The following is a 14,037-nucleotide window of genomic DNA, read 5'->3' as shown; positions in this document are numbered from 1 at the left end:
AAATTCAAAGATAGACTTTAGGAGACATTATTTTTGCCCTATTCTGGTTCCATTACTTTGTTCTCTGTGTGAGCTTGAGAGCACACACTCTCCCACTGTGAGAGGAAAGAGGTGACATGCACTCCAAACCAACCACATGTGCTTTGGGCAGAAAGTGTCAAGGTTAAGACAAAACAACTACAGTTTATTGTAAACCTAGATCCAAACTGAAGGAAAAAGATTTCTGAAACATGCCTTGGATGCTTGATAACAGTGCTTTGGAGCTTGACAGATGTAAAGATGGGCAATTCACTTTTTACCTTTGCCACAGTACATATTCCCCAGCAACCAGAAAGAAAAAATGACTAAAGCCGCAAATGTGCGGAGGGGAGTGAGTATTAAAATTCCAGAGGTCTTGCAGGCTGATGCTAAACCCTGTGATGCTAAACCCTGTGCTACTCTCCATAGGCAGGTGTCAGAGAGTTTGCTGGTTAGAAAGGAATGGAGTCCCACTGACCTTCAAAGTGGCCAGAACCGTGGCAAGCCAACTCATCAACCTGCTAACCCATTCCCTGAAACCGGGTGATCTGGGTTCCAGCCGGGTCAACTGTACGAGAAGAGGCCTTCATCAACAGGTAAAGGGGCCACACAGCGAGGGTGATCCAAACTACTGCTCTGATGAATGGGGCTGGGTAGTGGGGGACAATGGCCTGAGCACCTGATTTCGCAATGTCATAAATTTCTCAGGACTCTAAAATTAGAATAAAGTTGATATATACACACATATCATCCTCATTTCTCTAGAGACAGATGCTACTTAAATTAGGTAGACGGGGGCTTCCCTGGTGGCGCAGTGGTTGAGAATCTGCCTGCCAATGTAGGGGACACGGGTTCGAGCCCTGGTCTGGGAAGATCCCACATGCCGCGGAGCAACTAAGCCCATGAGCCACAATTACTGAGCCTGCGCGTCTGGAGCCTGTGCTCCGCAACGGGAGAGGCCACGATAGTGAGAGGCCCGCGCACCGTGATGAAGAGTGGTCCCCACTTGCCGCAACTAGAGAAAGCCCTCACACAGAAACGAAGACCCAACACAGCCATAAATAAATAAATAAATAAATAAAATTAAAAAAAAAAATTAGGTAGACGTAAATGGAACAGCTAATATTTACCCTATTTGAAAAGGCATTTAAGGAAAAGTGTATTTAAGGATCCCCATTAGTTCTTAATTTGGGTTATAAACCTTGAGTAAGAAAATCTGCTCATCACATAGTATCAGCGGGTACATGACGTCCACATGACTTACAACTGGTGATGTCAACCTTGATCACCTAGTGAAGGTGGTGCTTGCCAGGGTTCTTCACTATAAAGTTACTATTTTTTCTTTCCATACTAACTTTGGACGTGAAGCCTAAGCCCAGTCCGCACTCAAGGGGATGTTTTGTTCACTATTTATTTTGAAAACGTTTCAAGCTTCTAGAAAAGTTAACTAAATAGTGTGATGAATTCCCGTATACACTTCATCTAGATTCTCCCCAATAGCATTTTCCATATATACTTCATCAATCTCTCTCTCTCTCTCGCTCCCTCTACAAATTTACGAATTAATACTATTTGTATTATTATTGTTTTGACCAAACCATTTCAGAGTAAGTTGTAGACAGTTTTATCCCAAGTACTTCCGCATGTATATCCTAAGAACAGGAGTTCTTTCGTAACCACATTATAATGATCAATTTCAGGAAATTTTACATTAATACAATACTATTATCAAATATATACTTCAGCACTTCTGCTTTTGTCTATGATGAAGTATCTGGTACTAACCCTCTTGCTTTAACTATAAAGCTAGACAAAATGTCTAAGGCAAGTGTTTTCAGACATTGGAGAAGCAGCAACACAGGACAGAGCCGGCAATGCAAGACTGCAATCAATCCCTGAAGGCAGGGAAACCTAAGAGGTGAGCCTCATGACTCCTGGCTGTCTGCCTGGGGAAATTCTCCTGACTGCAGTGTAGCAATCTGGAATCCAAGCAGAGAGCGGCAGTCCCTCTGAGCTAAGAAGGAGGAGATCAGGGGTTAGGGCAGCTGAAGCACTGGAATCTGCAAGGCAGGGCCTCAGAGAGGCAGGAGCTGTGCAGTTTATATAAATATCATCATGAGTTCACTCTAATCCCTCTAACTCTGATCTAGTATCACAAGGCTTTCCCTAGTTTTCTAGTCCATACTTCTGGCTGTCTTTTAGAAACCCAGAGCAGACTGGCAAGGTAAGTCACCATTTTCAATGTCAAGTCTCTCAGCTGAAGAAGAGTGTGCCCGGGGTGAGGTGGCAAAAAGCGGGACACGGAGCAACCATCACTTGTGTGAACCCCTGAGAACGAATGATAGAAAACCCAGAAAATAATGGATTTGTTGAGAGAGTGCACCAAACATAAGTAGAAATTTAGGGGGTACACGATAACATGTTTGTCTTCTAGAGCTCCAATTATTATATTATTTAATTAAAATTCCAAGGTATTTAGTTGTAGTTTATTTTTTATTTAATTCAATAATTACTTCAACCCAGCTTCTTCATTTTTGAACTCTTTATTTTGACTCATTTCTTTGTTGTCTGGTGTCCATCTTTCAGTACTTTTTTCAAGACAGGTTCATGGATTTGGTTTTCCTTGATTCAGTGATTTTCAGCCTTAGCTGTATATTGTAATGACATTGGGAGCTTCTGAAAAACTACTGACTTCTGGCCATCCTCCCAGACCAATTCTATCAAGTTCTCTGAGGGTATGATCCATGCAAGTTTTTAAAAAACATCCCTCAAGTGGTTCTAATGTGCAGACAAATATCTCCAATCTCAAAGAAATTACATAAACAGGCTTTCTCAGGAAAAAGAAAAAAAAAAAAGAAGAAGACCAAAGAAAATTGCAAGCAAAGTTCAGAGAAGCAGCCTAGAAAACACCCGAAAACCTGGTCAAACGCAGGTTCTGATTCAACAGCTATGGAATGGCAACTGAAATTCTGCGTTTCTAATAAGCTCCCCGATAATGCCAATGCTGCTGGCTCATGTACCACACTTCTGGGTAGCAATGGTACTCCTCTGTCTTCTGTAGTAAATATTGCTATGGAGGAATCTGGAGCTACTTGAATGTTTTTACCTTTTTTTTTTCCCTTTTGGGTAGCTTGATTCTTATTCCTGGATCTCCATATGATTCTCCTCTTTGAAATTCAGATTTCGTTAGGTTACATGTATTAACAAACAATAGAATGAAAATTCCCACTTTGATATTACATTTGCTTCTGAGTTTTGTTTTGTTTTGTTCTAGTGACCAAATCCACAGCAGTTCCAGCTCTTTCTGAGGATGTCCCATAGGATAGGCATGATGCCTGGCCTACATAGTGGGTGAGATTCCTGCTTCCTCTTTTGCACATTCATTCTTACAATAAAATGCCCATCACTTGAGGTAATTGGAATAAGTTTGTTCCTTGCAACCAAAAGAAATTAATTAAAACAATTAGAAACCATAGATATAAAAATATACAATATGAAACTAAAGATTGCACAGAATGCTGTGTCAAAAAGGCAACATGAATGCAAAAAAAAAAAAAAAAAAGTACTTACAGTAATGGTTGGCAGAAGTGGGGCAGGGGCAGAGAAGTTTTCTTAATTTCAATGTGCTTCTTACAAATAATTAGACTAGACTGATTGACAGATAATAAATAAGAACAAATGTAGAAAAGTTATAGTGTCAAAAAGGAATTGAAGAGAGACTAAAGATTAAAATGTGATGCTAAAAGATTCTGGAAGATTTAAAACCAATTAAAAGCTGAAAACTGAGAAATAAGAAAATCTTAAAGGAATAGTAAGGCAAAATTTTAAAACAGGAAAATTATAAAAACTCATAAAACAGAAGTACAACATGGACTATAAAATATGCTGACTAAAGATGAGAACAAGAAAATAAAGTTTGAAAGGATACTAGAAGGTTAAAATAACTTGTTAAAATAATATAAGAATGAAGTTATTTATGAAATAATTTTAAACAGATGAAATTCAAAATAAGAAAAGGTTGAAGGTGAACAGGGTAATAAGGAAGATGTAAAATAGAATATGAGAGTAGGATTAAAGGTAAGTATAATTAATTTATACAGACTCTAATATACCATCAAAATGTTTTTGTAAAGGTTTAAAGGTTAGAGGAAAAGAAAATAGAAAAATGTCTCAAAATATACAAGGAATAAGAAAGCTTGGTGCCTATCGTCTTTCACCAAGGGACAATCTGCTAATGCAGTGTGGTGTCCTCGGGTGGAACCTGAGGGGACAGAGAGCAATGTGACACCTTGGACGTGAAGGCTTCCCCATTGCTCCCCTCAGCAAGTGCCAGAGGCCAGCCTCACCAGCAGTAATCAGAAAAGACAAATAGGAGGTATTAATATGGCAAACTCACAGCTGGATGGCACTGACCTGACCCAGGAGGAACTCCCTAGCCTGCCAGCCACATTCCCTCCTGGATTATCTCCTCCAAATTTAGCCCACTCTCAGAGTCAGGGGAAACTACTCTCTCTATATCAATAACCCACGAAGCATCAGGTGTCAACAGTTGTCTTATGTCTCTAGACAATTTTTAGGAACTGTGGTACAGCCCCCAGATAAAAAAAAAAAAGCGTTTATTCGATAAATGCTTATTGGGCATCTTGCCTGTCCCTGGCAGTGTACTAGACTCCAGGAATACAATGATGAATGAATAACAGAACTCCCTTAACAGAGATCCAGACCCACTGTGTGGAAAGGATAGTGGAGTTTTAACAGTTATCAGTGGCACAAATAGAAGGACTGGCTCTGAGCAGCAGGGCTACTTTTCCCTCTGCGGTGGCAGGAAGGGAAGCAAGGGTGTGGGAGGAGGGAGGTAGGAAGGGTGAAAGTTAGGGAGATGATGCCCCATGGTTTGAATTCTCCTGATGAAGCAGGGAGACTGGGGAGATAAGCAGAGGTCTTGAGGTAAGTGGCAGAGAGGTCTGGGAGGGTCATAAAAGAAACTTGAGAAGGCGCTAAGGACAAGTAAACAGTCACAGCAGCCAGGGCCAAGTGAGGCTGGAGGTGGTGCCCGTCTGAGCAGCAGCAGTGTTTTGAGTGCCCAGGTGTGGGAGACACACCCAATTAATTACAACATAATGTGAAGAGTCCCAGGCGTGACAGGGTGATTTATTGAGACATTATCGGTGTCTGTTCTCATTGCATTTTTCCCTCCACCCATTTTCAAGAATGACTTCAGGGCTACTTACATCAGGGAAGTTTGGAGTTAAATGCTTGAAGGAAACCTCACATCAGGCCTTTTTCCCCCCCCCTTTCTTTAAGCAGAGGTCTCAAAGTGGGCTTCTCCAGGCTAATACTTTGACAGATATGCTTCATTTATAAGGAATAGTGTTTTGAGGTTTTTAAAAATAGTTGCCAACATTTTGAGAGTAGATTTCACATTAAAATCTAGACTTCAGCTTCTCCTGGAAAAATCCAATGACCTGGCAGTCCCGGGCTACCTTTTCACCTGGCTACAATTAGTTGGAGCTGTGTAAAGTCTGCCCCTTTGAAGGGGGTACAACCTCTGATTCACTGTGGTCCCTGTTGTTCTCTGTGGTCTTATTCTCAGCCAACGTCACTCATTTAGGTTAACTGCCTGGTCCCTATAACCCTCTCCAAAGTTGGAGATTATGTCAGGAGGAAGGAGTAGATGCAGAAGCAATAAGGCAGCAGGGTCACAGGTCTGCGGTTCCTTTGATGTGGCAAAGGCCCAGACGGGAATGGGGACTCAACGGCCCCAAGGCCTGGCTCTTTCCGCCTCAGCAAAGACACCCATCCAGAAAGCGGCCAACTTGGATGCTGACAATTATGTCAGACAGTCTGAGTATGAACAGGTCCTTTCCTTGTGAAAATCCCAGGTCCTTGTAAAATCCTAAGGAGGGTGGGAGCGGGACAGCCCACAATGCCTGAGATTATTTCCCACCAGCCCTTGGGGAGGTGGCTTGAAGTTAGACTTAATGAGAGAAATAAGGACATAATTTCTTGCACACGCATGTTTGTGGAGTGAGAGTTTAAACAGCCAAGTGGAGATTTAAAGAAAGGGCTAAGAAAACACAAAGCAAAGGAGTGGGTGAGGTTACTTTTTGACTCAGAGAGTTTTGGAAATTTTCACAGAGGAGATGTAATTTGGGCTGAGTTTTGACAACTGAGTAGGAGACCTCCAAATAAGGTTATTCTACCCAAGTGCAAACATTTGAGAGTGCAGAGGAATTTGTGGTAGTTCAGTGCAACAAGCGCAATCGATGCCCATCGTCTGGTTGGGGGCAATAGGAGAAGGGACAGAGTAAAGGGAAGTGAAACTAGAAGGGAAGTTGAAGCTTTCATGCCTTCTTCATGTAATGGGTTGTTCCTAACTATTCTTTAGTGCACTACTGGTGTTTAAAAAGTTAACTGAGCTGGGAGTGTGGCCAATGCATGCGAAAGGAAGACGGGACAAAGACCACTGAGCAGGTTCCTGCAATAATCCAGGTGTGAGGTGATAATGCTTGGAACTAGGACAATGATTGTGGGAATGGGGAGGAGAGTTTGGATTTCAATAGCTGTTTACTGAGTGCTTACTGTATGCCAGGCATTGTGTTAGGTGCTGAGCATACACTGATAAACAGATACTGGCTCTTGATAAACAGATACTGGCTCTTGCCTTGAAGAAGCTTATTGCCTAAGGGACAAAGCTTACCACACCTGGCACAGCCAGTGAACAGCAGAAGCGTCTGGGACCTTCAAGCCCTAGTCACATGTGTTGTACATTCCAACAGGGGTGGAATTCAGTTGGTCCCACTGAGTTCCACACAGGTTCAGTGGCCATCTGAGAGCTGAGATACAATCTGTTTTGACACTTACTTCTTCTACAGGTTTGTTCTCTCTGACTCAGGGGATGGAGAAATGATCAGACTCTAATTTTAAATTTCAAAGAAGGTATCTCAGTTAAGTGAACAATTTCTTTTAACATAAGATGTAATCATTTAGACTAAGGGGAAAGTGATATTAACTCTATTGTTAGGGGAACTCAATTAATGCTTAAATACTGTATCTATAATTTTATTGTGACAATAAAATCCAATCAGCTTCCAACTCACTCCGAGTCTTTTCCGATTTGCAGGTATCAGATGTTAACTGCCTTTGACTCCTTACCACTTGTTGATGTCTCTGTGTCACACAGTTGCTCAGTAAGTGTTGGTGAAATGAACTTTAACATGGAAGGGGATGATTTGAGAGGCCAGTGTTGTGTTGTCTTTGGTGAGGTCATCAAGCTCAAGTGCTTGCCAGAGATTCATTCGTTCATCCAGCAAATGTCTATTGAGAATCAATACATGTTTATTTTTAAAAGGCAAATAAAATAAATATTTATTTATTGCCAGGTACCATTCTTGGCATTAGACAAATAGCTGTGAAAAAAGTCCCTGTTCATCCTAATGAGACAGACAAGCAATAAACAAACAATATGTCTGTGTATTCCTATACATCAGTATATACATAATGTCAGGAGTAATACCTGCTATGATGAAAAAACAGATCAAAAATAATGATGGAGGGGTGGCATTTTATATATTGCCTACAGGATGCTCAGGGAGGGCCTCTCTGAAAAAGTGGCATTTGAGCAGAGACCTAAAAAAAAGGTAGGGGTGGGCTTCCCTGGCGGTCCAGTGGTTAGGATGCTGCGTTTTTCACTGCAGGGGGCGCGGGTTCGATCCCAGGTCTGGGAAATATGATCCCCGCATGCCCAGTGGTATGGCAAAAAAAAAAAAAAAAAAAAACGGTGCGGGTGCAGTTGTAATCAGCTATCCCCCATCTGGGGACTGAGTGTTGCAGGCAGATGGATGAGCAAGTGCAAATATTCTGAGAAAGACCAAGCTTGTCCTGTTGGAAGAGGAGCAGGGAGGCTAGTATGGGTCCAGAGAGTTAAGGGAAGGGAGAGGGGACAGGAGGGAGGGATGAAAATTGATGCCTTTTGCCTGGCATCTTCCTAAGCTCCAAGTGAAAAAAATCCAGTGCAGAGGGATATAATTGCTAGTTGTCATAAACAATAATTGGTTAGCAAATACTTGGGAGGCGTTATTGCAAGTTTTGAGCACCATGATGGGTGATGAATTTGTCTGTATAGGTCACTGCTGTATCCCCAATGCCTGGCACATAGTAAGAGCTCGATATATATTTGTTGACTAAATGTTGGAAGTCTACCTTTGCTTTTTCAACTTGCAGAGTGTTATTAATAACTAAGCTGTTTCGTACAAACGGTTTGGGTGGTAGGGAAGTGGTATTCAAACTCAACCTATAGGACATTATGCACACATATCATTACCAGGCAAACAACAAACAATGAATTCGTTTTGCGCTTTGTGAACGTCTGTTAGCTCATACCAGTCTGCCTCCAGGGTGGCACTCACTGTGCCCTTTACGCTGGAGAGTTTACAACCACTCTAGGATGTCTTAGCAAATACTGGCACCTGACTTGTCCAAATATTACTGGCAACCCCCGAGATCGCTTTCCGTCACATGACCCAAACTAAATTTGCAGAGGGGTAGCGGTGCTTCCCTATCTTTTTAACACTGCTGTGTGCACCCGGTTATCCAAAGGGTATCATGAACCCCCAATTCCTCCAAAGGATTTACTCATTTCACATCCTTTATAAACATGCACGATTCCAGACGTGTTACAAAATCAGCCTGTGATCACTTCAAAAAGTGAAAGTGTGAGACTTGATCATCTTTCCTAAGAGAAAGTGTTTCTACATATTTTTTAAAAAATATAACTTAAAAAACCCATCCCTCAGCCCCTGACTACATTAATTTCCTTCACTTCACGCCACCATGCGGAATCCATCAGGGCCATAAAATCACTTCTTTTCCTTTACACCTTCCCCGGGAAGTCCCAGTATATTGATCACAGTTAACTACATCCCCTAGCGCTTAATTAGTGGGAATTCAATTTGCAAAACTGAGACCAATAAAAGATACTTCACCACACCCACACCCACTGCCAGGGGTTTCTCCAGCAAGACGAGCCCAGGTCAGGCCAGGGTCTGGCCCACTTCCCGGCGCCGCTGGGTGTGTCACGGTGTGTCACCCCCCAGCCTGTCACTTCCCCGGGCTGCGGCCGGCCCAGGCTTGAAGTTCCCGCCCCAAGGCCCTCCGAGGCGCTTGTCGACCTTCCGCGCCGGGAGGGCTGCTCGGAAACTGCTGTGTCAGAATGGTTCGAGGAGCACCAAGTCACAGCCGGCTTTAATTCGGGATGAATGACTACCTCGGGCCGGCCCGCTAGGACTCGGCGCGGCAGGGTGCGGCGCAGCTGTCGGGAGGGCGCGTCCCCGTCCCCGCCCCGCCCTGCCCTGCCCTACCCTGCCTTACCCTGCCCTGCCCTGGCTTACCCTGCCCTGCCCTGCCTTTCCCTGCTCTGCCCTGCCCTGCTCTCGGCCCTAGGCCCTCTGCCCTCCACCTGGCCGCCCTCCACTCGGCAGCTCGCCGACTCCCCGGAGCCCGTTTCAGGGTAAAGGCGGGGGCAGGGGCCAGTGCGCACGCGCAGAAGGCGGTGCGCCAGCGCCTCCCAGCCCCCGCCCCGCCCCCTCTCACGTGCCGCGCAGCGTGCGCCCAGGCATGTGCGGGTGCATGTGACAGCGCCGAGTCCGGCTCAGGCTCCCTCACCCCGCGCCGCTGTACTTTGAACCCGGGCGTGGGAGGGGGGCGAGGAGGGAGAGTCGGGAGGGAGGAAGGACAGCCGGGCGGGGACAGGCGGGGGAGGCCGGCCTCCCCGAGAATGATATCATCGGCAGATTTATCGCTAGGCAACCTAAGAATGCTTCTCTCTTTCCAATCCTAGAGCTCCTTGAAGATCTCCAGGCTGGTGACATTATTCCCCTCGGCTTTAATTCCCTCACTGTGCAGCGCTCGAGCGGCGATTTCAGAGCTAGGGTTGGTTTTCCAGTTTTTAAATGAGTACGCTTCAAACACAGAGCTCAGAACTAGATCCTTTATCGCGCCCACTTGTGTCTGCAGAGCTCAGCAGGGTGTGGGCATATAGTCAGGTTTCTTCACCTGTGCGGTCACGTGCGGATCGCACAGCTACTTTATAGCGATGCAGATAAGCCCTGTTAACGCAATATATACTCGAAAACCAAACCCTGCTTAAGGTGTCACAGAAAGAGACGCTGGTATCTTTAAAATGTCCTATCAGAGGGAATTTTCTGATTAAGTAACTGAGGTCTTCAGGAATTGGATCCAGGGTGAAGTCCCCCTGTCAAAACTGGTTTTTGAAACACTGCTGAACCTGTAAAGCCGTATATGAAAGCGAAGTTTATTACCGAGTTATGTGGCGGATACTCAGTGTGTCTGCTGTGAGGCATTTGATATTCTATGTATACACATGAGCAAACACATATGTAAAAGACTTCAAATTGAAACCGTAGCTGAAGTTTACAACACCCTAAAAATACCCCATATAAAAACTGTAGCAGATCGCCCTCTTTCCTACTTCCTCAATTCTAAAGGTTCCCTCTGTCCAGATTCATGGCTTGCTTTGATCCCTTCTTTCGTGGAGAACCTTTAGAGTTCAATAGACCCACTAGGTACAGAGGGGTAGAGGCAGAGATGGAAAGCTCACCAGATCATGTGGGGACTTCCAAACCAAGGAGGACACATTTCTGGATGTCTCCAAATTGAGTAGACAACAAAATTGTTTGGCTCTTTCTGTGGATGTTGAAAATTGTTTTTCCAGAATTTCTCCATCGTAATTTTTGCATGCTGTATGCCATAATTTGGAAAGGCTATTACCGTGATAATCTTTCCTTGTCCACCAAAAACGTATACTCTGCCTCTTAAGACGGCGAATGGACTAGCTTTACTCGTTTCATGAGAAAATAGCCTATCACCTTCCTAACTACTACACTGTGGGTAAAGCGCAGTGGACTCAAAAACCAAAAAATCTTGTTCCAATCTTGGTTCTGCTACTTCCTGAGCTATGTAACCTTGGACTAGTTGCCTGCTTCAGCTTCCTCCCAGAGGTTTCAAAAAACAGGCTTTAGGATTCCTTGTTTCCCTCTAGGGCTCCTCTCTCTCATTTCCCCTTTGGGTACTGAGTGGAGAACATGAATCATCATGCCCCTACTTAAGGAGAGGAAGTCACCCTTAGTGTTTTTTTTTTTTTTTTTTTTTTTGTAAGACAGATGGATGAGGTGAGACAGAGCTGCTTGTGAGGTACTGTTTTTCCCCCCGCTACTTCATTAGATATTATCAGGCTATGAATGCTATTCTTTGCAGTAGGAAATATCATGACCCCTCACTCCCACCTTATGGTGCAGATCCTCAGGAGGAGATGATGGTGAGAGTCAGTACGGCAGTCAAGTTATAAAGAGACTGAGAAGTTAGGAAGTACTTGCTCAGACCTCAAGTCGAGTATAGCCAGTTAAACTGTCCTGGCGCTTAGCACAGGGCCAGAGTGTGCCAGAGCCTTCCCTTTGGAGATGGACTCACTCTCCTGTTCCTTCTGTAAACCCCAGCTACTTCTCAAGGTCTTCTCTGACCCACCCAGATGAAGTTAGCAACCTTCACCCCCAAGTATTGTAATCACCCCTGCGTAGCACATACTGTTTCATTGTAATTTATTTTAGTGTGGGTCTGCCACCCGCAATAGACTTTGAGATCCTCAGAGATTGTTAATCTTTGATTAGCCAGCACTTACACAGCACCTCACATATAGTAGGAGCGAAGCAAATGCCTGAACCCCCATACCCACTATTTCTTCAAACTGTAGGCTCAAGGAGAAAGGAATGTGTTGCAATCCACAGGGAGTCTGAAACCTCTCACCAGAGGATCGCCAATGGCTGCGTCTAAATTCAGAGGCAGCGTCAGGGCCTACACGTCCTCCCTGCCAGTTCCCCAGAATGCTTTAGCTGGACCTGCCACCCAAGATGTCCAAAACCCAGAGGCAGAGATATCACACCAGAAGCAGGGTCCAGGGTCATCCAGGAATCAAAATGCAGTACCAGTTTTCACTGAAGGCTCTTGGTCCCCTGTTCCTATCATCATCAGAGAAAGAAGTGCTCATCAAATCAAAAAATCTGCTTCTGGCACGGGAATTTCCTTATTTTGAAGTTACTGTAGGATAAAACCACTTTTTTGTGTAATAAAAATGATTAAAAATATATAAAGTATCTGAAGGCTTTTGCATAAGTGTTCTGATATGGAACCTTGCTGAGAATGTGAAAGTTAAATGGAGAAAAGAAGTTGGCGGGATCAACATGTCACTGCCTCTACAAGCTCACACAATTTAGAGAAGTGCCCCTCAGGTACTCTGTTAAAACCTATTTACTCTAATTTTAGACGCATTTCAAATGGGTGTGGTTTGGGTTAAATGGTTTCCCAGCCCACAGTAAGTCAGAAGTAGCAAATTAGATAAGACTTAGGCAGGCGCTCTGACACATCACGAAGTGATAGCTGGCAGCCTGACCCTGAGTAAAGAGACTGAAAAACCTATAAAAAGCAGGTATAAGAACTCAAAAAGAATTCTGTGCAGGTGCCAGTACTCCCAGATGACGTGTGTAGTGCAAAAGTGATGTTTATAATCATGACCCTGAATTACTGAGAAAGGTTAACTTTCTCAGTAGGGTATTTTTTTTCTAAGACATGTGTAACATATTTTACTAAGCTTTTCACTAAAAATAAATAGGTAATAAAGGTAAACAATGTTGGCACCTGAACATAGAAGCTTCCGTTTTCTCAACCATTGTTTCATGGGGGCACATATTCCCTGAAGCCACATAAATTGGGCATCACTGAATTCAGGATTTTAAAACATCAACTTTTTAAAAGGTTTAGTTTTACATTTGTTTGGAGTTTTGAATACAGAATCACTGAACAAGTGCAAGAAACCCAATTTAAAACAAGTGTCCGACTCTTCCTGGAGCATTTTTATTTTTATTCATTTTATTTTATTTTTATTATTTGGCTGTGTTGGGTCTCTGTTGCTGCGAACGGGCTTTCTCTAGTTGCGGCGGGCGGGGGCTACTCTTCATTGTGGCGCGCAGGCTTCTCACTGTGGTGGCTTCTCTTGTTGCGGAGCACGGGCTCTAGGCACGTGGGCTTCAGTAGTTGTGGCATGCGGGCTCAGTAGTTGTGGCACACGGGCTTAGTGGCTCCGAGGCATGTGGGATCTTCCCAGACCAGGGCTCGAACCCGTGTCCCCTGCATTGGCAGGAGGATTTTTAACCACTGTGCCACCATGGAGGTCCCTGGAGCATTTTTTAAAAGTACATGCTGCACATGTTTTTTAGTATAAATCCCATCTTAATCTCAGAAAATATGTGATAATTTTCCATGTCAATCCCCTATTAAATTCTATGAAAAACTGGAACTTACACTGGACTTAGGCATGCACTGTATATTCATTTTGAACTTATTTAAAACAGCACAGTTAGAGCAATGGGTGGGCCTAAATATGTTGATCTGAGGGTCCAATAGATTAAGAATTTTTGTTTAATGAAAAACATCAGATTGCTCTCTGAAATAAAATACTATGATCACAACAGTACAGCCAGCTTTTAGCGTTATAATGGGCTTAACTCGTTCACGAGGGCTCTGTTCATTTCTGTCTAAAGTAAAAGCCCCGAGTCTGCCCAGCCTTGTCTTCCCAGAACCTCAAATGGCAATCGCCTCCCGTGGAGAGGTTCAGAATCGACCTGTGACATAGACAGGAACAGCCTGAGGCTTCTTTGACATACTTTTGAACAAATCTCAAGTAATGGGCAGTAACAAAATTTATGGCCTGTATGGCTAGTAACAGAGAACTAAATGAAAAATAGTTTTCACAATGATAGGAACTAAAACTCCAGTCATATTTTAAAGAGCTATTAAAATGTAGTTTCTAGTGCCTTAAAAGTGGCCTTAGCTCTTTGCGGGAGGAAAGGATGTTTATCAGTTCAATATAAACTTTGCTAAGAGATATGTGTGTGTAAAATTAATTCATATAATACTATATGTGTAAAACATTATTGACTCAAGATTCAT

General features: G+C 43.6%; 1 long non-coding RNA gene across 2 annotated transcripts in view; it reads left to right on the top strand.

The window, feature by feature from the left end:
* The first annotated feature begins 2,173 nt into the window (after window positions 1-2,173).
* Window positions 2,174-14,037, top strand: part of LOC103017622 (uncharacterized) — a 99,989-nt gene continuing 88,125 nt past the window's right edge. Inside the window, exons 1-4 of one of the 2 annotated variants that reach the window (XR_452219.2) lie at window positions 2,174-2,242; window positions 3,293-3,369; window positions 7,142-7,208; window positions 9,857-11,124. This is a non-coding gene — a long non-coding RNA (uncharacterized LOC103017622). Of the gene's footprint in view, window positions 2,243-3,292; window positions 3,370-7,141; window positions 7,209-9,856; window positions 11,125-14,037 lie in introns of those variants that run through there. The other variant, XR_003621735.2, reaches the window with a different exon arrangement.

Source organism: Balaenoptera acutorostrata, chromosome 11 (assembly GCF_949987535.1).
Source record: "Balaenoptera acutorostrata chromosome 11, mBalAcu1.1, whole genome shotgun sequence".
NCBI classification, from domain to species: Eukaryota; Metazoa; Chordata; class Mammalia; order Artiodactyla; family Balaenopteridae; genus Balaenoptera; species Balaenoptera acutorostrata.
Note: the sequence above shows the minus strand (reverse complement) of the source record. Positions and strands in the feature narration are given on the sequence as shown.